At 36.1% G+C, this 23638-nt stretch overlaps 1 long non-coding RNA gene across 1 annotated transcript in view; it reads right to left on the reverse strand.

Annotated features, from left to right (window-relative positions):
- Positions 1-12854, reverse strand: part of LOC147829646 (uncharacterized) — a 29624-nt gene extending 16770 nt beyond the window's left edge. Inside the window, exon 1 of the long non-coding RNA XR_015448673.1 lies at positions 12756-12854. This is a non-coding gene — a long non-coding RNA (uncharacterized LOC147829646). The remainder of the gene's footprint in view (positions 1-12755) is intronic.
- Positions 12855-23638: the final 10784 nt, after the last annotated feature.

Genomic DNA, 23638 nt, shown 5'->3' on the forward strand with positions numbered 1-23638 from the left:
GTTGAATTTCTCATTTGCTGGCAATATGCCTTATTTTTAGTTATTCAAGGAAATGTCCTTAAGAGAACTGATAAAGACAAACCATCATAACTTTATGGTCCACAGATAAAAGTCACTAAGATTACTGGTTTCCTCTCCCTTCTATATGTTGTAGATAGTGTAAGAACCACACAATTACTGTATCTTGCTTGAACTGTGAATATATTAGGCTATCTGGCAAAGGGAAATTAAGGTTGCAGATGGAATTAAAATTGCTCATCAGATGAGCTCAAGATAGGGAGATTACTCTGGATTATCTGACTGAGCTCAATGTAGTTATATGATTAATTGTAAATGAAATAAAGAGGCTGGAAGTTCCAAGCTAGAGATATTTAAAGTTGATACATTTGCTAACACTGAAGATAAATGAGAGTTGCAACCCATGGTAAGAAAGGAAGGAAAATAGATTCTCTTCTAGACCCTCCAAAAGGAATCCAATACTGCCAATACCTTGATTTTCCCACTGAGTCTAGTGTCTGATTTCTGACCACCAGAACTGTAAAATAATGCACTTTCGCTGGTTTGTTTTTTGCACTGCTAAGTATTTGGTACTTTATTACAACAGTAATAGGAAGAAAAGCACTGATTACATTAAAGCAGGTATAGTAATAAAATTCCTAAAGAACATAACTCTCAGGGGAGAAGTTTGCCTACTCCTTAAATAGAAATCATGAAAAAAGATGAGAGGCTCATAGAGCTATAACTATATGAGAAAATTAAATAATTTATAATGTTATGTGATTAAGTCAAGGAGTGAAAACAGGTAGTTTCATTTTGATAATCAGTCTATATGCTATCAATATAAGGGCTTATCTAAGGTTGAACTGTACATGAAGGGATAGATCTTTCAATTACAAACGGGAATTACTGTTCACTTGAGACCACAGCCATGTTGGGCCTCCTATCAGACTACCTCACAAAGCTTGGCCAAGACAGCTCAAATTTATAGGAGAAATTCTGAAGTGTAGACAAATATTTATTCTAGAAGATTATCCAAACTCATTGATATATTAAAGAACATAAATATGTGGACCTTCAATGAATTGCTTTTATTAGATAATGCTGACTTTTAAAAAATAGTATTATTATATGGGGAAATCTTTTTTGGTTAAACAGATATTGAGGTTATAATTACTAAATGTATTCCATGACCCTCATACAAAATTTCTCATGATAATTTTTACAGAATGTTCAGGAATAAATGTTGTTTCAACTAATGCATGTTTGTTACAACACCATGGACGCCACACAACCCCATATACACTACTGGCCCAGGATTGCACTAAGTAATGCTAAATGTTCCTCCAGCATTGTGTTGGTGTTTGTGCATCCTGCTCTTCCTTTGTTTAGCAATTTTTAACTTTAACTGCTTATTCACTTAATCCAAAATATTTCTGCACTTCTACTGTAAGCCAAGCCCTCTTCTAGGTATTGGATATACAATAGGGAAGAAAAAAATACACAAAACTCCTTGGCCATGAGGAATTTACATTATAGCAGGGTGAGGATTGGAAATAAATAAGATATAGAACATGTAGATAGTTGTAAATGCTATGGGAAAACAAAGGTCTAGACATACAAAGACTGAACAGTGTTGAACCCTGGTAAAGAACTGGAAAGTGGCAATGGAAATAAGCCAGTGTGACAAGACTGGAGAGAATAAAGGGAGGAGTGAAAAGAGACAAAGAGGCCTGGGGTCTTCTACTCTGAAATGGGAAGGGAATGGGACCCTTGAATAGAGAGATAACATGGTAAGACGAGGTATAAAAGGAGAAAGAAAGAAGGGAAAGGGAAAATTATGAGAAAAGGAAAAATTATGAGAAAAGGAAAAAATGGAAACAAAGTATTTGTAAATAGGGAAGGGTGGAGGGGTTGAAGGGAGCACAGGGAATGGGGAAAAAATAAGAACCAAGATACATCATGTACAGGTCCAAGCACCTAATGATAAATGTAGAAGTATTGTATACCTAAAATGTACCAATGAAAGAATTTAAGAAAAAAAAAAAGAATTCCTCTGGATGTGGGGTTGAAAACAATCAATTGTGGAAAGAGAAATCAGCCGCATATCAAAAGTAGTTTGAATCACGCAAAAGGATAAGATCAAGAAGAGAGCTGGATAAAATTTTTAAATACCTGTTGAAAATTAATAGAAAGCTTAAGGTCTAGAAAGACTTGGAAGAGAAAACATCAGAGAATAAGAATGATCTTGGATATCTCAGCAATACTGATGCTAGTAGAAAATGAAAGAATGCCTTCAAAATTCTGGTGGATTTTTTTATTTTTGCAAGCTGATATCCTAAGCTCAACCTGAAAGCAGAATAAAAAAGGATTAATATATTAGAACTGTCTTTCAGCCTTTCCTGGAAACCAACTGTAGAATGTGCTGTAGGAAAACAAGAGAACAAGTTTAGAAAATAGAACATGTGTAACTCAGGAAATGGTAACTGAATCAAAACGATGAAGAAAACTCACAGTTTACAGCAGTACAGCAGTCAGAAAGCAATAGCAATGAATCCAAATTCAAACAGGAAAAAAGAGATCTCCAGGGACAAATTTGTAGAGAAAATGAGACTTGATAAATAGATGATATGGTAAATCATATAATGGAACATATGCCTTAAAAAATAAGTTATATACGTGAAAGAAACAAAGTAAATAAAAGCAGGAAATTTATTTACTGCAACAATATTATATTTCTTAACAAACAGCATTTATATTATCATAATCATGTAAACACAAGTTACCTATTTACCTAAAATTAGTGCCAGCACTGCAGTTAGAAGAGTTGAGAACACTTAATATCTACTCTCAGCAATTTCTGAGTACATAATATATTGTATTAACAATAATCACTATGTTGCACAATTTATGAACTTATTCCACAAAATATGTGAGGTAATACAGATGTTAATTAACTTGATTTAGCCATTCCAAAATGCATAAATATTTCAAAACATTGTGTTGCACATTCCAAATATATACAATTTTGTTCACTTACAAAAATTTAAAAATTAAAAATGATAATCAAACTGGGGTGCAAGTACAAAGGAACTAAATATGCAAATTATAAGAGTAGTCAGTATAACAACCAAAACTAATGAGCAAACAAACATCAGTAAAAATATTTTATATTTCAAAACCAGATGGAAATCACAGGAAAAAAGCTAAAAGCTATTGACTCTGGAGAGTAAAATTTTATACCCAGTCAAGGAAAACATTGGTTTCTGTTATAATCACTTTTTCTATTATTTGATTTGTTTCAAACCTTATGAATGCATCAACTTATTACAACTTTGTCTTAGTTACTTTCCTCATGTCTGAAACATAATACCTAACACCTGCAAATTAAAGGAAGAAAGGTTTATTTTGTTTCACAGTTTGTAGAAGTTTAAGTCCATGGTAGAGAGGCCATAGTGGAGGAACAGCTGCTCAGGTCATGGGGTCCAGAAAGCAGAGAGTGAAAGGAGGATCCAGGAAGGGAGATAGAACCTTACAGGTCACCCCCACAATGACCCTCCTCTTTAGACCAGGCCCCATCTCCTAACAGCAGGTCAACTACTTGGCCACATAATCCAATCACCCTCCAAAGGTCTTGCCTATGCCCACATAAAGCTTTAGGGGGACATCTTGATATAAACCATTACAAATTTATAAATTAGTTGTTAAGAAAACAAACCTCTCATATTTATAAAACCAAGATTCTATTTCATATATGAAGTATTCTATGCTAAAAATAAGTATACACATGTTCTTATATTACAAATTCATACAAATGCAACATATGAATATGTAAACTTAAACACACATTAGATGAGCTACCTATGTATGTTAGTAGAATTAGTGTACTTGCCACATCTGGGTGGGGCACTACTGTTATGGACTCCGCATACATAGGGTAAGCAGAACAGATGACTATGATTCAGCTTCTTCACAAGAAAATAACAGGGTTTTCCTACACTAAAAGCCTGCATGTTATTTTTTTAAATCTCCACATGAATTTCCATTACTCTGAAATGAAATACTGAAAATGTAAGGTTATTATAAGAATGCTACATATCTATCCAGCAATGATTATATATTTCATAATGATATTCAAAAAGATATTACAGCTATGTCAGCAAACTGAGTCATCTATTGAATATCAATGCAACTAAGAGCCTTGCATTTGCCATTCATTGTATAAGAACAAACTTTAGCGATCCTCTGTAACACATCTGACAATCATCAAACACAGATTTGGAAAAATCTCTCCATTCTATAGAAAATTGATTTCTTCCAAATGGATCCTGTGGGTTTTCACACTGTGATTTTGTAAATGTTGGAATAACATAGCTGAAAATAATAGGAAATCTAAAAACAACAATATCAAACAAGCAGCAATTTACAGAATGAGATCATATGAGGCTCACATGCTGAAAGCCCAAAGTGTACAAATGTTCATCAGAAACTTAATGACTCTCTTCTGTGGTCTTACAGTTCTGTTATGACCACACACTTCTCCCTCTCAGTTTCTCCTTCAGGATTGTAGCAAGATTGTAGCATCAATTTCAAACCTCCCATCTCTAAATGGAGAGGCAGGGGAGCACTTTCACAGCAATCTTAGTTCCTAGGAAAAGCTATTAGATGCCTATCATTATGTGTTTCTGATGCTTTGACATTTTAGGGCCTTGCTTACCATGAGATATACCTCACCTCCCAAGGCTGCCAATTCCTGAAGATGGTAAAGGATTCTCTTGCTAGTGTGCCTCTGATATGCAAACCAACTAATCCCCAGCCCAAACATACAAGCACCCACCTCTAGGCCTCTATCTACCTGCCCTAATCACCTAAGGGCCAGGTATCAGACAACTAGCCACATAGTCCTCCCTATTTCCTGAAGTCTATTAAAATTATCCAAACTAGCCAGTGTTAAATTTATTCACTCTGCCTTGTCCTTTACTTCCCATGGAAGCACTTTCACCTTGTTCCCTCTATCTCTTGGCCAACACTGGTCTTTCTCCATGTGATCCCCCAAAGGGGCATGCTCTCTTCTTTTTTATATTAGAAATACATTTTTGGAGCACATAATGTTCCATTCCTTGCGTGGAGTTGGTACATGTACATAATACATCTTGATTCTTTATTTCATCCCCTTTCCTTTCCTCCCCACTACCTTCCAACATCCTTTCAATGGCAGACTTTGATCTATTAGCCTTCCCATACTTAAATAGTAATAAAATCTACATTTTGTAATCTTCTGCCTGCCCTAATTGCTAAAATTAGATCATATATCTGCTCTTGAACAAGCCAATCATTGCCAAACAGGAGAGAATTACAATTAGACATAGTTTCCCAAACCTGTGTGAAAGGGCATTCAATCTTCGGTTTCACAGTAGGTTCCTAAGAGTCCTAGGACACTAAAGAAACTGTTAGCACCAAGAATTTCACAATTTCAACCTTAGCTCCACAGCATTTCTTTCAAAGATGTCACACCTTTGAGATGCTGAATTTCAGAAGTTTCTGTGATTAAAAAAAATCAAGTATTGCATAACAATCAATGAGGTCAAGGTAATAAGAATGGTCATGTACAGTCTGAGCCCACGTTTCAGTTGTTATTGAAGTTGTTATGCACTTCTTTTAATCTAGAGACATCCTGAAAAAATTATGTTGGCTACTAAGGGCACAGGGAACCAAGAGATTTGGGGATCATTGACTTAAATGAGAACTAAGTCTGCTAGGAGTGAGAGGTCAGCTCCCCTGTGCAACATGGGTTCCGGCTGTTCCTGGGTTCATGGGCTCATGGTGGATATCTGAACAGAACCATGGCTATGTTGGTAAGAAAGATAAAAGAAAGGCCTACAGCAGTGCCCTACTTGTGGAATTAGTTATTTCTCTTCAAATTATCACGTCCTAAAAACTTTTCTATAGGTCAAAACTATACTTGCTACTTTTATTATGTGAATTATATGCCAATACTTTATACTACCTCTAATTGCAACAGTAATCCCCTGAACTAGATATTAATAGTTTATTAAAATAAAAAGTTATACAGGGAAAATTGATAAGGCTTGAGAGTCACTGATCAGAATAAATTGTTTCACTAGATGATTCAATTTCACTGAATGATTCAAACTATTCAAGCCAGAATATTGTAACTGTACAAAGATAGTCCCCAAATTGTAGCAAGAGTGTTGTGTGAGGTTTCTTTGACAGAGGACCTTTGCGATCAGACCTAGGGAATGAATCAGATAGTCAAAGACCTGTAGGAACAACATTCCAGGGAGCAGAAATAATCAGTGCAGAAGCTCTGAGTTGGTAAAACCTTGGAAAACACTTTCAAGGAAGAAAAACAGCAGTTGGTCTGGCTTAAATATCATATACAAAAATGAAACTGTGAATGATAATAGAGGAGAAGTAGATAGATTTGAGATCATCCAAGGCCTTATAGATGTGGTATAGAGTGTGAATTTTGTACCACAGGTGATGGAAAGTCACTGAAGGATGTGATCAGGGAAGTCACCTTGAAAAATCCCTATGGCTTCTGTGTGACCATGAATAGGAAGGGAGCAAGATGGGGAAAAAAGACTAATTTAATGGTATGCATTAGAGTTTAAAAAAACAGGTCATGGTGTAATGCATCAGGGTGATGGTAACGGAATTGCAGAAACATGAATATATCGAAGGTAAAATCATCACAAAGTTGCTGATGGATTGGATGTGATGGGGGAGGGAAAGAGAAATCAGAGATGATCCCTCTAATTTTGTAAGCAGCAGGTGGTGCCACTTACTGAACATTAGAGAATCAATGGTGCTGTTTTGGTTACACTAAATATTTTTGAATATACTGAGATGCCAATATGATATGTCATATATCAACTAAGTGGCTAAATAGTGTAACGATGAGAATAAAAACATCTAAGAATTACTACATATAATTCTCTTCATCTATTAAATCATTTACCCCCCAAATTACTTATGAAGTACTATTACTATTATTATCTCATTAAAGAGGAAACTTAGACACACAGAGAGTAAATGACTGAGTCTAACAACCAATAAATCGGGAGCTGGGAACTAAGCCACATGGTCAGACTCCAGAACCCATCATTTTAACTTCTACACATCTTGGTTTTAAGAGTTATTTATTAATATATAAACTTTGTATTTAAAATGTATTTGAGTAACTACCATGTGCCCTTAGAAAGCTCACAATGTGATGGTGATTAATACTATGCAGAAAACTAAAAGATTGCAAGGAAAATAGGAGGGCCTGGATTTGCAGTGAATGTTGTTTTATATAAAACAGGGTTGGCCTCTCTGAGAGGGTGACATTTGAGTAAAGGGATGAAGGAAATGAAGGCATTATCTGTGCCTGACTCTGCTAGTAGAAGTTTCACAGACAGGGAGAACAGTGAGTTCAAAGGACCTAGGGTAGAAGTATGCTGAGCATGTTGAAGATCAGCAAGGGAGACAACGTGGTTGCAGTAGAATAGGGTAGGTAAATATTAGCATGAAGCCAAAAAGATATTGACTCATTAGAGAAGTATAGGTACTATTTAAAGCCATCTGACTAGATAGCATGTATATGGAGGGGGTTCTGAAAAAGAAAGCTTAGATATGAAGTATTTATGATTTAAAAATCAAAAGAAGAAAAAGAGGTAAAGAACACTTAGAAGCAAAGTTTACCCAATCAAGAGAAAAACTAGGAGTGTGTGATATCAGAAAAGCTACCAGCAGAAAGGTTTTTAAGGATGTGGTAAACTGATGTTGCTGAGAAGTCAAGCAAAGTATGGACAGAGTCAGGTCCTGGCTTTGGCAATATAGAAGTTGTTGATGACCTTGAAGGGAAATTTCATTGAAATGGTGGGACTGGATAGGTTATGCTATTTGTCAAACTACTGCCCTTCTCTTGCTTTACTATTCTTAATTTCGTGCACCTTTGACAAGTCCTCTAATTTGAGCCTACTTTTGTTGTTTCTAAAGTGGGGATAGAAACTTCCCTTTTTCAGATCTGTGATGACTCATTCAGTGTGAATAAAACATTAGGCCACAACCTGATCTTAGCTGTAACAGAGCTTCTGCTTGCTTCCAATGCCAATTCTCTTCTTATGTTAGTTAGAAATAGTAGGGGTGCTTTTAAGGAGTGAAAATATGATGGTATAAGATGCAGAACCCAGTAATACCTGAATATTATTATTGGCCAGAATTCTCCCCAGACTGCATCTCTGAGGAAGGAACAATAAAGCATCTTATGAGATGAATCTCTGACCTCAAACTCCAGAGAAGAGTCATGAGGCAGACAAAATAAAGTGGACCCTAATAACAAAATACCCTTCTTTCTCAGGGAAATAAATGGAGGCTTCCTCTACAGTGGTAATGCCATTATAACATTCCTCAGCCTCTGGAACGATCATTTCTCTACGTCAAGCTCTTTTCAAGAGGAAAATGTGTCAGTAATAGAGATCTATCCATCTGTAATAAATTGCCTGGAATTCTGTGCGAAAGTTCGCATTTAAAATATAATTTACAAGTGACAGTTATAAGGGTGGATGTAAGTTCCTGGTGAGAAGTAGTCAGAAGTATTTAGATTATTTATAAATTTATATCACAAGTCATAGAGAGTGGATGTCTTCATTAAATCTGACCAAAAACAGCTAGAATGCATCTGCCTAAAAACTACTCTAGGCCTAAAACATCTTATTGGGTATATGAAGAATAAGTTATCAGCTATTGATGTATAGAAGCTGTTACAAGAATGAGTTGCTATTGTTTTGTTTTTGTTTTTTCCTGTACCCAGGATTGAACTCAGGGCCTTGTGCTTGCAGGATGGGCATGACACCACTGCGCTAAATCCCTGGCCCCGAGTTGATACTGTTTTTAACAAAAGGGTACTCATTCCCCCAGTTTTCTTTTTATAATACTTGTCCATCAGCCATTGAAAGACAGCCACATAATGAGTATTTTGCTAAGTATTAATATAAAAAGGACACTGCCCCTAACCTCAAGATTTCTCATCCTAGCCAAGTAAAAAATTATGATACAATATGATTAATATCTTATATTTTAATAAATTAGCCAAGATGGTGAGCTAGTTTTGTGTTAGACACAAGCAATTTGCTTATTTGAAACTGTATTCCATAATATATGAATTATCTATATATTGTACTTTTCTGCCTTTTCAGTTGCACTGCTCAATTTTCTTATTTCACTGCTTAGTAATATATTCATGAGAAAATGGACTGGAAAGCTAAAAGAGGTGGGAGAAATTATTCTTTACTGATGAATATAAATGTATAAAATGCTTTGTATATACATCAGAAAACAGGTAAAAGCCAAAAAAAAAAAAAGAAGAAAAAATATAAACCAACAATTCACAGAAAAGTATAATTAGTATCATTGATAGTAAAAGAGATACAACTTTAAACAATAATATCCTATGGGCCAGGCATGGTGGCACATGTCCGTACTCCCAACACTTGGAAGGCTGAGGCAGGAGGATCACTGTGAGTTCGTGGCCAGGCTGGACTATGTAATGAGTTCAAGGCCAGCCGAAACTACAGAGCAAGACCCTGTCTCAAAAAAAAGACACTGTCACCTATAGTTATGACATTTTCCAGGAGTGGAACAGGACCAGGAACTCATATATTACTATGGGAATTAAGAAGATAATATTACAGATTTTTACAATATTTTTTACAAGTTTTAAGCACACATACCATTCATTCAGTAATTCAACTTCTAAAAATCCACTGTAGAGATATGTTTACATAATATTTTAGAGAAAAAGATGATCATTTGGCCTTTCTTTCCAACAGTAAACATGGAAATAACCTGAATCATGATAAAAATGGATAACTAAATTATTTTATAGAATATACAGTAGTATGTAGCAATCTCTGTTGTATAGCAATCTAAAGTACAATCTAAAAGCTGTCCTGTGAACCTGAACATTTAGATTTACCTTAACCCAGTTAATAGCTATTTTTAATAACACTGTAGTTCTTTTTTCTCATTCTTAACCAATTTTTTGTCATAATGTTTATTGCTTGACCTATATTTCCATTTTTAATGATACGCAAAAGTGATTCAGCAAGACAACTCTAGGAATCAAAAGATTGAAGTTCTAATCCTGACTTAACATCTCCTAGCTGTGTATTTTGGACCATGTTCTTCAGTCTCAGTTTCTTCATCTGTTGTAAAGTTAATAACTCTCTTTTATCGAGTTTTTGGGAAGGTTCCCTGAGATAAGCAGGTAAAGGGTGCTACAGTCAATGTTCACTAATGTGTTAAAACAACCCCCTCAACCAGATAATGTCATATGCATCAGCTCACACAGCATATTACATTATATATGCTTCATCTTAAATAGGAAGCATAAAGCACATCACACTAAGCGTTAATTTTTTAACTTAACTTACCAATTGTCTGAATGCTTTAAAATAGCTTTTAAAATATGCCTAGATACTTGCCTCTAACAGTTTACATGTTAACAGATGAATGGTAATCTCTGAGTGGGGAATAGAATATGCCTTTTCCTCATGACTCATTTACTATAAATCAGGACTTTCACATTCCCATTTCTTTCTCCCTGGCCCCCAAGCATATTTTCAGTAGATCTGGATTATGGAGTAAAAAGATAGAAGATGAATATGTAAAAATATCAGAAGACTGGGTTTATTTCCAACTCCCAAGCCAGGAGATCACTGGCTTCCTTGTTCAAACACTCCTCCACAGGAATTTTGCCCTCAAGTATGGGACAGAAATGGGAGTTTCCCTTGAGCAGTTGGCCCAGCAGCATTCTTCAAGACGTGCTATTTCATTCTTTGCGAGTGTGGGGTGAAATGTGATACTTTCAGAAAGAAAGGCCACAGCCAACAAGTTCAAAAAATAGAATTTTGCTAAGTAAAATGATATCAGCCTTAAAAATGTTTTTGTCAGTCACAAGATTGTTGCTCCACATTTACCTTCTTCCTGAGAGCAATATAAACCATTGATAAATCTCTTATTTAAAAATGTTTAATAAGTGTTTTCCAAAATTATATTGGATATGCTATAGTAATTATAATAGTTACAATCTTAACATTTATTGTGAGATGATTACTGAATATTAAACATGGTTCCAGGTGTTTTACATAAATTAACTTATTTAATCCTCATAATAAACCTACTAAACAAGCACTATTATAGTTCCATTTTACAGAGGAGGGAAATAAGACACAGATAGGTTCAGTACCTTACCCAATTATACAGCTGGTAACTGCAGAAGCCTGGATTTAAACCACAGGAATCTGGTCTAGCATATGGACTACTAATTTCAAGACCATGCTGCCTCGGTAACTACCAACAAGAGCTATGTGTAGAAATAAAATCCCATGTCAAACATGGCCATCTTAAAACTCACATTTTCTGGATAGTATACAGTTTTGAAATTTGATGCACATTTTTACCTTTTAAAAATACACTAGACATGCATTCATTAAAAAACAGAATTACTCTGAATTATATAAAAGTCCAATATATGATTCTTTACCCCATGTACTTTGAAAACACAAAATAACAGTAATGCTTAAGATCAATTATTCTGACTTATACTAGGACTTCAAGGACATCCGGTTTGGCATGCACTCTTCTCAGCTTTCCAGGACCACTTGGGCGTCTTGGAATGGAGCACTCTAAGACAAGGTTTGCAGACTCAGATGCTGATAAGGTCCAGTCAGGAAGTCTTAATGTGTAAATCTTATGGAGTGTAGTATAATCAGGAGTGGAGAACCTGCAGATCACTGAACAGGACACCCTTCACTTACGAACATGTGCATTCAAGATTAATTACTCAAACACCAACTTTTCACATAAAATATAGTAGAGAATATAATATGCTCTAACATATTACATGCAACGTGTTTTGGTCCAGTATGCTCAGTTTATTCCTAGAACCACTCTGTCTTCTTCCTACTCCCCACCAACCTCAACTTAACCCCAACCTCCCTACAAGACTTCTCTGACACTCAGTAGATGAGGTGACTAGTTATCCATTATAATTTATTATAATAAAATTTATTATAAATTTCATTTGTTTTATATAACTTTTCCATTATACTCTTGCTTATAAGCTTCTTTATTTACTATCAAGTCTCCAAGAAACAGTTCCCCAAGGAAAGGAATAGAATCTATCTCTTCCACCTATATATTTATTTAGTCTTCCCAAAAATAATTATTTCATTCTTAGTAAATACTATTACTATTATTTTAGCATCTGAGAACCTAACAGTATGAAGAAAATGGGGACAATCTCTTTTGTTAGACTCTATTGATTATATTTTAGTGGGATACGTAGAATGAATGGATAAACAAAAGAATGAATGAGGGAAAATAGAGTGTGGTAGAGTTACAAAAAACCTATAGTATAAGTGGATCAGGCAAATTATATGCAGGCTGGGAGTGGGAGTGAGGATCGGTATTTTACTAAGGATATCAGGGAAGATCTCTGTAAGAATATGAGATTTGAAAAAAAGTACATAAAGGAACAATGGCCTATATAGATATCCAGGAGAGAGCTTTCCAGAAAAAAGGAACATTTTACACATGACATTCTAGCAGGAAAGTGCTTCACCTAATTGAGAAAGGACAAGGAGGATTCATTTTGGGGATGTGCTCAATACACCCTTGATAAATGAATGAAGTAATTAATGTGTCATGACAGAACTCCTGAGAAACAAATAAAATTATTTTAATTTTACCTTTTTTCTCTAATGATAGAAATGCAAATAAGGGCCAGGGATTTAGTGGAGTGGCACCATGTCTGCCTCATAAGTGCAAGGTTCTGAGTTCAATTCCCGGTACTGAAAAAAAAAAAAAAGCAAATAAAGAGTGAAATGACAGAAAATAAGAGAAGGAGGTAGGCAAGACCTAGACAATACATAATTAAATAAGGACTGATTGCATGATCATTTCTTTCATATTTGCTCATTCACATAAAAGCTTATACCTTGGTATGGTCAACTATGAACAACAGAGTGCCAATTTATTTTAAAGCCATTTTACATGTCATTCACCTATGTCAAATCACAACTGCTGGACTATTATGTTCACCTTTGAAAACTTATATTTCATATATATAACGTCAAACATTTATATATTAACTGGAGTTATGTATTGTTAATTGATCTTTTTTACTCTTCACATTTCTTATCATTTAAAAATGCACTAGTTACCATGGAAATGATATCATTGGGTAAGGGCAACTGTTGGTGATATGCACAATGAAATATAAGATCAAGTACTACAATGGCTGTGCAATTTATAGTAGTTACTTAGAAAGCGTTTTACTGAGCTAATATGAAATAAATATTATAGAATGAAGAGAAGGTGTGGTTACCGGTCAGAGTTTTCTTCTCCCATAGTGTCAGATAAGTTCTGTCACCAACCACACTTGTAAAATATTTGCATTATTTTGGGTACACTTTGCCACAGAAATCATCTTGTAAATGGTTCATCATTTCAGACATGTTGAGAAAAAAGAGGTGAGGAAATACAGTGACCCATAGTCTCCGCACTGCGGCTCCATTCCAAAATGCCTGTCTCCTTGCAGCTGCCCCTACACCAAAGTGCCACTTTCTCCACCCAGTAACTCTGGATTGAATAAGTCTGTCCCAGTTCAAAAGAAGGCACCAGTTAGACAGCTACTCAGGTGGTGAGATTTTGGTACAAGAAGAAAGGCTGTCTTTACAGATATTACCTCTCACCTTTGGTATTTTATACATGAATTTGACCACTCATTTTTGCAAATTGACCATCATCATTCCCAAAAGACACCATTTAAATTGCAGACCTGAGCTGCACAATTTGAGACTAGAAGACATCTTAGAGAGTCTCATATTTTATGGATAAGAAAACTGGAAACCTTCAGTGAGGAAGCAGTTTTCTAGAGTTAAATATCAAGTAAAGAGAAGAGCTAAACAAGAAGATTTTTTTCCCCCATTAAGTTTATTGGTACAATTTAGGTATCAAATACATTTACACACATCATTGGGATCTTGTACCATTACATGAGTATCTTGGTTCTTATTTATTTTTCCCCTTCCCCTGCCCTCCCCTCACCCCCTCCACCCTTCCCTATTTGCAAAGATTTTGTTCCCATTTTTTTCCTTTTCTCATATTTTTCCCCTTCTTTCCTTTCCCCTACCTCTCCACTTCCCCTGCTCCTCTAGACCTTTACATCCTACTACACCACATCAATTATACATTTTTATAATTAAAATATCAAGACCTAGGAGACATTACCACAGATTTTACAGAATTTAAAAGGATACAGAAAGCATATTTCAAAAATCTTTTTTGAAATAAATTTGACAACTTCTAAGAAGTACCTTGGAAGACAAATTAATGAAATTAACTCTGGAGGAAATGTAAAATTTGAATAGCACCTATTAAAGAAAGTATATTCCTAGCTTGAAAACCTGCCTATATGACAACAACAGTCTCATATACATTTTGACTGATAAATTATATCAAACATTTAAAGCTGAAAAAAAGAAGGAACACTTCTCCCTTCATTTTAGGAAATCGACATTGTACTAATCCTAAAACTGGATAAAGATAATAGAAGAAAAAAGTATGAACATAGATAGAAATTTGTTTAACAAAACAAACTATTAGAAGTCAGATCTGGCAATATGTAGAAAGTGGTTTTATTATAGGGATGGCAGTGTTGGTTCAGGATTGGAAGATCCACCCCCAAAAGTCATCATTTTAACAGAGGAGAGGAAAAAGTCATATGATCCTGTCACTAGTTGGAGAAAAAGTATTGGACTAAATTCCACAGCTGTTCGTGGTAAAAGCTATCAGGAAACTAGAAGTAGAACAGAACCTTCTCAATAGATTAAAGACATGTACTCCATACTTCCAGTGAGAACGTCTTATATGAATGGAGAAGATACAATGCTTTCTCCTTAAGGTGGGGAACAAGGGCAGATATGCTTACTCTTTATCTGTCCATTAAACTTTGAAACCTAGGCCCCACCAAAATACTCTGGCAATAAAATGACACAATTAAGATAAGATTGGCAAGGTAGAAACAAAATCTTTATATGTAGATGAAATGAGCATCTGCAGATAAAATACTAAGAAATCTCTAGGAGGCCCTAGAACTTATACTTGAATTGAGCAGGATTAGAAAACACAAGGTATATATAAAAATTCAGGTCTATATATGCTTACTATAAATGAAGAATTGGATATTGAAATTTAAAAGTTATGTAGGAGTACAAAAGACCTAGAAAAGTAAAAAGAAAAAGAAAAAAAATGGTGTTGGAAGATGTTTAGTACCTAATTTTAAGACTTCTTCTAAAGCTACAGTAATCAAGGCAGTGCTCGTGTAAGGAAAGACATATAGATCATTGGAATAAAACAGAATCTAGAAATAGAATCACACATATATGGTCCACTGAGTTTTGAAAGATTATTTAACATTAACATTTTATAGAATATAAACTCAATTCAAGAGCAGAGGAAAAGATAGTGTCTTCAGCAAATGGCACTAGAACACCTGGTATCCGTATATAAAAAATTAACCTCAACCCTTTATTTCCATACATGAAAATAACTTGAAGGGATCTATGAACCTAAATGTGAAAGCCTAAAAGTATAAAGCTTTAAGAAAAAATTATAAGGGAAAATGTTTATGAATTCAGGGTAGGCAAGAACTTCCTAGGATACAAAAAACGTGATGTATAAAAGAAAAAAAATTAAATGAGATTCCATCAAAATTTAAAACTTTAAATGACATCATTAAAATGAAAAGTAGTCCTTAAACAGATCATATTTACAATGCATATGACCTATGACCAGAATACATATAGGACTCTTAGAGCTCACTAATAGACAACCCAATTCAAAAGTAGACATAAGAAGATAATAAATAGCCAGTACAACACAGGGAAAGGTGTGCAACTCTAGAATCAGAAAAATACTAATCAGTACAATAATAAGATTGAATTATACACTCATTAGGGAGATGAAGTTAAAAGTTTTAAAAGTCTTGTCATGACTTTTTCTTTTTGTTGGATTCTCCCCCTTTGCACTTAATTTGTTACGCCCAATGGATTCATTCTGCTGGGCTTCCTGGGGTTGTGATCCTCATTGTCTTTTCCTAGGATGTTGTCTAAAACTTTTTGGAGTGCTGGTTTGGTATTCATGAAATTCCTGAGGTGCTCTTTATCATGAAAGTATCTCATTTCTCCATCAATTTTGAAAGATAGTTTTGCAGGGTACATCAATCTGGGTTGGAGGCTGTTTTCCTTTGGGGCTTGAAATACATCACTCCAAGCTCTTCTTGCCTTGAGGGTTTGCATTGAGAAGTCTGCTGTGATTCTGATGGGCTTTCCTTTGTATGTGATTTGTTTCTTTTCTCTCACTGCTTGTAGAATTTTGTTCTTCTCTTGGATTTCTGGAATCCTAACTATTATATGCCTATGTGTAGATTTTTTTTTGATCAAGGCTGGTTGGGGTCCTATATGCCTCACTTATCTGTATGTCAAGTTCTTTTCCCCTGCTTGGGAAGCTTTCTGCCATCACTTCTGTGAACAGTTTTTTTATGTCATCTGCACTCTCTCCTCTCTTCATTGACTCCAATCAGTCTTATGTTATTCTTTTTTGCATCGTCTAGCAGCTAGTGGATTGATTTCTCATGATCCCTTACAATTTTAAAGTAATTTTTCTTTTCTTCTTCACTAATTGAAATCTTATCTTCTATATCTGAAATTCTATCCTCACATTGGTTCATTCTTTTGTGCAGACTTTTGATGGAGTTTTTAATCTCTTGGAAATCTGTTTGTATCTGTTTTATGGTTTCCATTTGTTTCCTATGTTGAGATTCCAGCATATTCCTCATATCCTCTAATTTTTTTATCTGTGTCCTCTCTAGATTTATTAATCATGTCTTGCACCATGAGCAAAATCTTTGCTGTTATCTGAGTAGTTATTTCTGATTTCATTTTTCCCAGATCCTCTTTTGTTGCCAGTTCAGAGAGTCTAGGTGGTTGAGTATCAGAGTGTTCCATCTCGTTTCCCTTTGGGGTTGCTGTAGGTGATCCAGAAGTCTGTTTCTGAGGCTTGTTTATGTGTCTTCTCATTTCCACGGCGGAGGGGGGGGTGCTTCTGGTGCCCACGTGGCTCATCTTCTCTGCCCTAGGAGCTTGGGATGGCATCAGGGGAGCTTCCTTCTAGGTGCTGGGACTGGGTCAGCTTCTCTGCCCTCTCCTAAGTTTATCTTGAAGTTCTGGTTAAAAATAAATTTATTCTTGATCCAGGAGCCCAGAAGCCTTTCTCTCACTATACATCTATTATAATTTTGTTTTTTTTATTCTATGATAATTAAGAGAGGGCATATTCTAAAGTAGATTTTTAGCAATAAAAGTTTCCTTTGTCAATGCTATACTTATCCTTTAAAGAAAGGCTCAACAAAATATATGTGTTCTTCATGTTTCAAGAAAGTTATTTTTTACTAACAGGGAATCATTTCTGCTTCTACATGGAGAAAAATTTAAATGAACATGTTCATCACTTCTCAGCCAATTGTGTAAAATTGCTGGATGTGATTGATAAACAAGGTTGACTTTAAAATAAGTAATAATCTCACTTTAGATTTCAGCATACAAGGAGTTTCATTGTGACTTCTCAGAGGAAACATAAACCAGCATTACAGTTAGCATTATGCTGCATTAACAAGCAGTGGCTCAAAAGAAAAATCAAGCTTATTTTTCTTCAGGCTAAATGTTGACTGTGGACCACAGGAGTCTTCTCTATGCTGTTCTAACAATGCTCTGGCTAATCAAACACCACCCTTTGGTCTGCTTCCAACCATTTTGGGAAAGGAAAAAGGAGAGTGTGACAAAACGTCCATTGCCCCTAGCAGCTTCATCTGAGAAGTCTTTGCCTGGACTTTATCAACTAAAGCAAGTCTAATGGCAGCTCCATGGAGGCAGAGAAGTGAAATCCCAAAATGCCCTGAAGGAAAAATCAGAAATAACAGGTAAGCAGCACTCTGACTACCATCAGACATAGATTCCTACACTGTCCTCATACAAATCTATAAGCTTTCCTCCTCACCATCTTCTCATCCTTCCCCACACTACCAATACAAGAAAAGTCCTTCCTGACTAGGACTGACCCTCCCTCTTCTGCTCCTATCATCTCAGGAGCAGCTCTAGAAATTATCCCCTCTCTCCTTTGTCTTGTGCTTAGTGTTCTCCTACCCATTCTCATAAGAAACATATTGGTTTCTCCTATCCTAAAATGTGAAAACTCACTTAATACTTTCCCATTTTTTCCTGAACATTTCTGTCTTCTCACCTTTACAGTCACATTTTTGCAAAAGGGAGCAACATCTTACAGCCATCTTCTCACCTCTCATGCTTCAACCAGTGGGCTTCTGTCTTCACAAGTCACCAATGATTCCTTCTGGCTAAATCTCATATGTACATTTTTTTTTCTCGTATCCTTAACTCTCAGAAGAACTGTCCAGTCCCTCTTACTTTTTCAAATGGTCTTTCACTTGACTTCTCTAGTACTACTTTCTTGGCTTCTGCCTACTCCTCCATGAGGTTTTGTCTCAATCATTTAGGCTCCTAATCTTTATTTTCCTCTCAACATTTGTCTCACCCTACATGGATAAACTCAACCCTTCCCATAATTTCAATTATCATTTATATGCTGATGACTCTCAAATCTGACTCCAAAGAGCTGACATAGTTCTGATCATGCTACCTAAGATAATATGCTTTTAGTCTTTGCCTGTTTCCTTGTAGTAACTATCATCTAACTCCCAGATATAGTGGACTTCAGAGAGGAAAGAAAACAAATCTCTTTGAAGCCAAAATTAAATTAATAAATTAAAAGAAATAATGTATTTTATTAATAAAGTCTGTTACATGCATTTAACTCAGTTGTAATAATATAAACACTAACTTATGTGTTTATTTGTTTAATATTTCTTGTCCTCTGGCCTTTGGGTTGAAAGAGAGTACTTGCTTCTTGTTACAGTAAGTTCTTAACAAATAGCTGCTACACATTGTTGAAATTTCACTTGATACCTTTTACCCAAGGTTCACTATTCTCAAGCATTCTTTCTAGAGAGAATTTGTAATGTTTGATTACATGTTCATGCACAGGAATTCAGTATCCTAAGGATGTCCTGATTCTAAGCAGGAGAATAAGTTGTTGCTCAACTCAGAGAAAATATAATCCACAAGTACTAATAGGGACGATTAGATTGAGCTTAATTAACAATCAATCCTAAAATATCAGTGCCTTATAAAAATCAAGTTTATTTTTTGCTCAGACTATATTTCTACTGATGTTCTTCACTAACAAAAGCTGCCTGGAAAGTGTTATGAATTGAGTTGTGTCCTCTAAAGTGCATATGTTGAAGGTCTAACTTCTAGTGCTACTTAAAGGCAGAGACTTCAAAAGACAATTAAGGATAAATTAGATCTAAGGGTAGAGACAGTTTCCTTATAAGAAGAGGTAGAACCAAAGTGGGTGACATACTCCTGTAAACCCAGAGCTCTGGGAGGCTAAGGCAAAAGGATCCCAAATTTAAGCCCAGCCTCAAAATATAAAAAAGGACTAGGGATGTAGCTCAGTACAAAGATCCTGGGCTCTTTCCCCAGTACCACACACACACACACACACACACACACACACACACACACACACACAGTAGAGATAGAAAGCATGTTCACTTATAGAGAAAAGAACATGTGAGGACATAACAAGCAAGTGACCATCTGCAAACAAACAAGTGGCCATCTGCAAACCAAGGAGAAAGTCCTCAGGAACAACCAAACTGACAGGCACCTTGATATTGGCCTTCTATCCTCTGAAACTGTGAAAAAATAAATGTCTACTGGTTAAGCGATCCAGTTATTTTGTTAGGGTAGCCCTAGAAAACTAATAGCAGAAGTAAAAAATAAGAAATCACTTGTGCCAACAAATTTACCCATGTAGGATGATGCCCTTCTGTGAAATTCCAAGGACCAATCAGAGGTGTAATTTTCATCCACTACCAACTGGCAAGAACGTGCTGAAGGGCATGGTAGATGATTTCCCTCTCCAGATGGGACCCAAGTCCCTCCAAACAATCACTCTCATTAGACCAGTCCTTTCTTATGTGCTTGAGTGAAAGATTGAATAGAAAGTGAATAGGACCCAGCAGCAGGTCAGGAGCAGAGCTTTAGGGGTATAGAGAGTAAAGACTTTATTCTCCTTAAAGATTTTTAAATACTACATTTCCTCAGTACAAGGAGTAATGGAAGTGTTTGACCTTTTCAAGACATTCCTCTCCTGGTCTCCTGCTTCTTCACATCTTCCCTAACTGTTCCAGCCCTGCACTGAGGCACACACTGCAGGAGTGGAACCCGGAGAAAGCCTGCCTCACTGATATTTTCCAACTCTGGATTAATGAGTTACTTTTTCCATGCTAGATTTAGCAAATCACAATCCTAATTCAGGACCCAAATATTTAATTCTGTCATTTACAAAGCAATCTGTTATCATAAGGTCCTATGTGTTTTGCACATAGGACCTTATGTGCTATGTGAAATATGACTTTAGTTTTATAATATGAAAAATATGACTTTAGTTTTTGTACATTTATATACAAGGCAGGAATATAATTGTAATTATGCTATAAAGCAGAACAACTCTATTGATACATCCTTAATAAGCTTGGCTATATTGAACAACAAGAAAAATGCTGTGACAGATCATTTTTTTAAATCCTGTGGTAGACTGGCAGAGTTTATTATCATTTATATTAACAAAAAATGAAATCTGTAGCTGATTTCCATTCCATGCCTTGGTTAAACAGAACAGGAATCCAATCTAAATTCTATCTGCATGAAATCCAAAGACCACCAGCAGTTATCATGGAAATTCTTCAGTGCTAGCTCCCATCTGGCTTAATGAAGTCTCCAGTTAGTCCAGAAGGTATTATTGTATCCCGAAGCAGACTCAGGAAACTCCTGGACCAAAGAAGCTACAGTTTCATATGGAACAGCAGCTTTGGGGGTGGGTTACCAGGGAAAGCACCAAGCTGCCCTGATAAAATACAGCATTTATCATCTAGCTGTCATTGGCACATCTTTACCCTTTGGAAAATCATCCAAGAATTGCTTCCAATCCCAATGGTTCCTGCCCTCCTCATTCCTCTTGCTGTTTATCTGCTTTCCCATCTTGGGTACATGACTACATCACGGAGTGTGCAGCCCATCTCTGAGCCCTTTTACAAACTTTCTGTTGTAAGAGGTTATACAGTGTGTCTCCTGGATCACAACTGAATTAGGCAGAGTCCAACCACTCACAATGAATCTGCTTTGCTCCAAAGTCACTGCTGATGCTATCTTTACAGAGATTCGCCATTCACCACATTGTCTTGGGCAGCAGTTGTTCATCCCCATGCCTATCCCCACCTCAGAAATTCTACTAGGCAACAGAAAAAAAGAGGATGATTTTGTTTTGGCTGAGTTTAATTTATGTCTTCTGGTTTCCACTCGCGGCATTCTCCTCTAAGAAGGAGTGGCTTCAGACATTTTTGCACTCTCACCAGTCATCCCAACATTTCTGGTTCACTCCCCACACCTGATGCCAGCTGAGATCACACAACACCTTCCGGAAGGTCTCTACTCCTGCCAAAATGCTTAGCCTTATCTGCCCTGAGTCCTGTCAGTAAAAATTAGCATAAGATTGAATTTCCTTTTGAACTTTGCTTACATCAGTGACTTTCTATTTCTCTAAACGTTTTTTAAACTCTCTTGTATTTAAACCCATGTTGTAATATTGTAAGTCATTAAATCAAAGCAAAACAAACCAACCAACAGCTGTGGGATATTTCTTTGTAACCTCCTATAGGAAAAGGCAAAATCAGTTTCCAGACTGGCCCCTTGGGAGGGATCTGACATCTGGAAGCATGAGTACACTGTCATCCCACAATAGCTCCTCTCTCTGCTACTACTGCTCCCAACAGTGGCCCCCTTGCAATGCTGTCTGCTGCCAGGCTTTGCACAAACTTGGAGGAGGTTTTTCCTCCTTTACTGGGAGACCCTCAATTTAGATTGGCTCACACGGTGACAGAGGAGTTCAGACCCTTCTCACTTACCCCGTGCATCCAGGTGAGTGATTATGAATGAATAATATAGACCTTCCAGATTCTGAATTTGTTCCATGAAGGTCAAAAACCCTTGCACAAAGCTTCTTTTCTCAGACATGTGGAAATAACTTCTGTTTATGATCACTCTTAGTGAAGAAGAGGTAAAAAAAAGAGGAAAGAAAGAACATATTGATCACAAATCTGAAACCAAGCAGTATGTTGTGTTTGCACTGTATTTGTATTTTTGCAAAATCTGACTATGTGATTTGAGCACTGTGTGATTCCAAAATCCAGGTTCTTCCCAACATCATGCTGCTGTGGGCCACATAGAGGTGGTTTATTCATAAAAGGTAAAGGAAGAAAAAGTCATGAGATGAGCAGCCACTGTGCTAATAAAGAACATCTGTGACTCCTTTGTGGTTGCCCCAGTCTCTCGCTGACCTTGCCCCACCAAGTTTGTCCTTATTGATATAATATAATTTGAGAGATCAAAAAGGTCTCTCCTGCTTTTCAATGACAACACCAAAAACTGTAGCTTTCATCTTTCCATCCATAAAATAAAGGTTTTGTATTCCTCATGAATTCCCATTTAAAACAGAATTGCTGCTTGATGCCTGAATATAGCTACTGACAGCAGACAGATACACATAGTAAGTGTATCAGCTGAATATTTACACGATTTACTAGTTGTTAGAGTGAATCACTGTGATGTGACATAGTTTAGTTTTGGTATGGTGGACAAGCAAGAAAAGGAGGAGGAAAAGCCCAAGACACTAACAAGAGATGGCCAGTCCACTGAGAAAGTCAAGGAGAGGAACAAACTATTGGTAAATCAAAGGCAAACACCTGATACATACAAGACTGCAGGAGGTGCAGAAAGAGAAAAGTACAAGGGCATCTAACCCCATCTGTACCTACAGGCAACCACACTTAACTTGGAAAGAAGAGCTAGAACCAATGCTGAAAAACAGATAAAATCGAAGAGAAATTGTCCACAAGAGGATCCTGAGCTTATTTCTACTATAGAACACATAGCACTCTCTGTCAAAAGTGCCTGCTTACTTGATTACTTCCTTGCTTACTCACTTACTTCCTTTAAATCATGAGTTTCAGAAGATAGGCACTCTATATCTATTTTGCTTTTGTAGGACCAGAGCCTAATACATAGTTCAACATATAGCAGAGGCTTGCTCATGTTTGATGGATGAATGAATTAGATTAGTTTCCTTTCTTTTCTATTCCTATATATAAAATCTTCACTATAAGGAGATGAATGTACTTCATATATGATGGCACTTCAGCTGTGGATCTAGGATTCTTAGAGGTATGAAGGCCTTTGAAAAGTATAAACTGTGTCATATGCATTACTAGTAACTGTGATATCTTACTTATTTTTTTCATTGGTGGGGCAAAAACTTGACACTCAAAGTTAGAGAAGGAAAGGTATATTTTGGCTTCCAATTTATAGAGACTTCA

This window comes from Heterocephalus glaber, unplaced genomic scaffold (genome assembly GCF_053883595.1).
Source record: "Heterocephalus glaber isolate CG9 unplaced genomic scaffold, H.glaber_assembly_v1.0 deba00000546, whole genome shotgun sequence".
In the NCBI taxonomy this organism is placed as follows: domain Eukaryota; kingdom Metazoa; phylum Chordata; class Mammalia; order Rodentia; family Bathyergidae; genus Heterocephalus; species Heterocephalus glaber.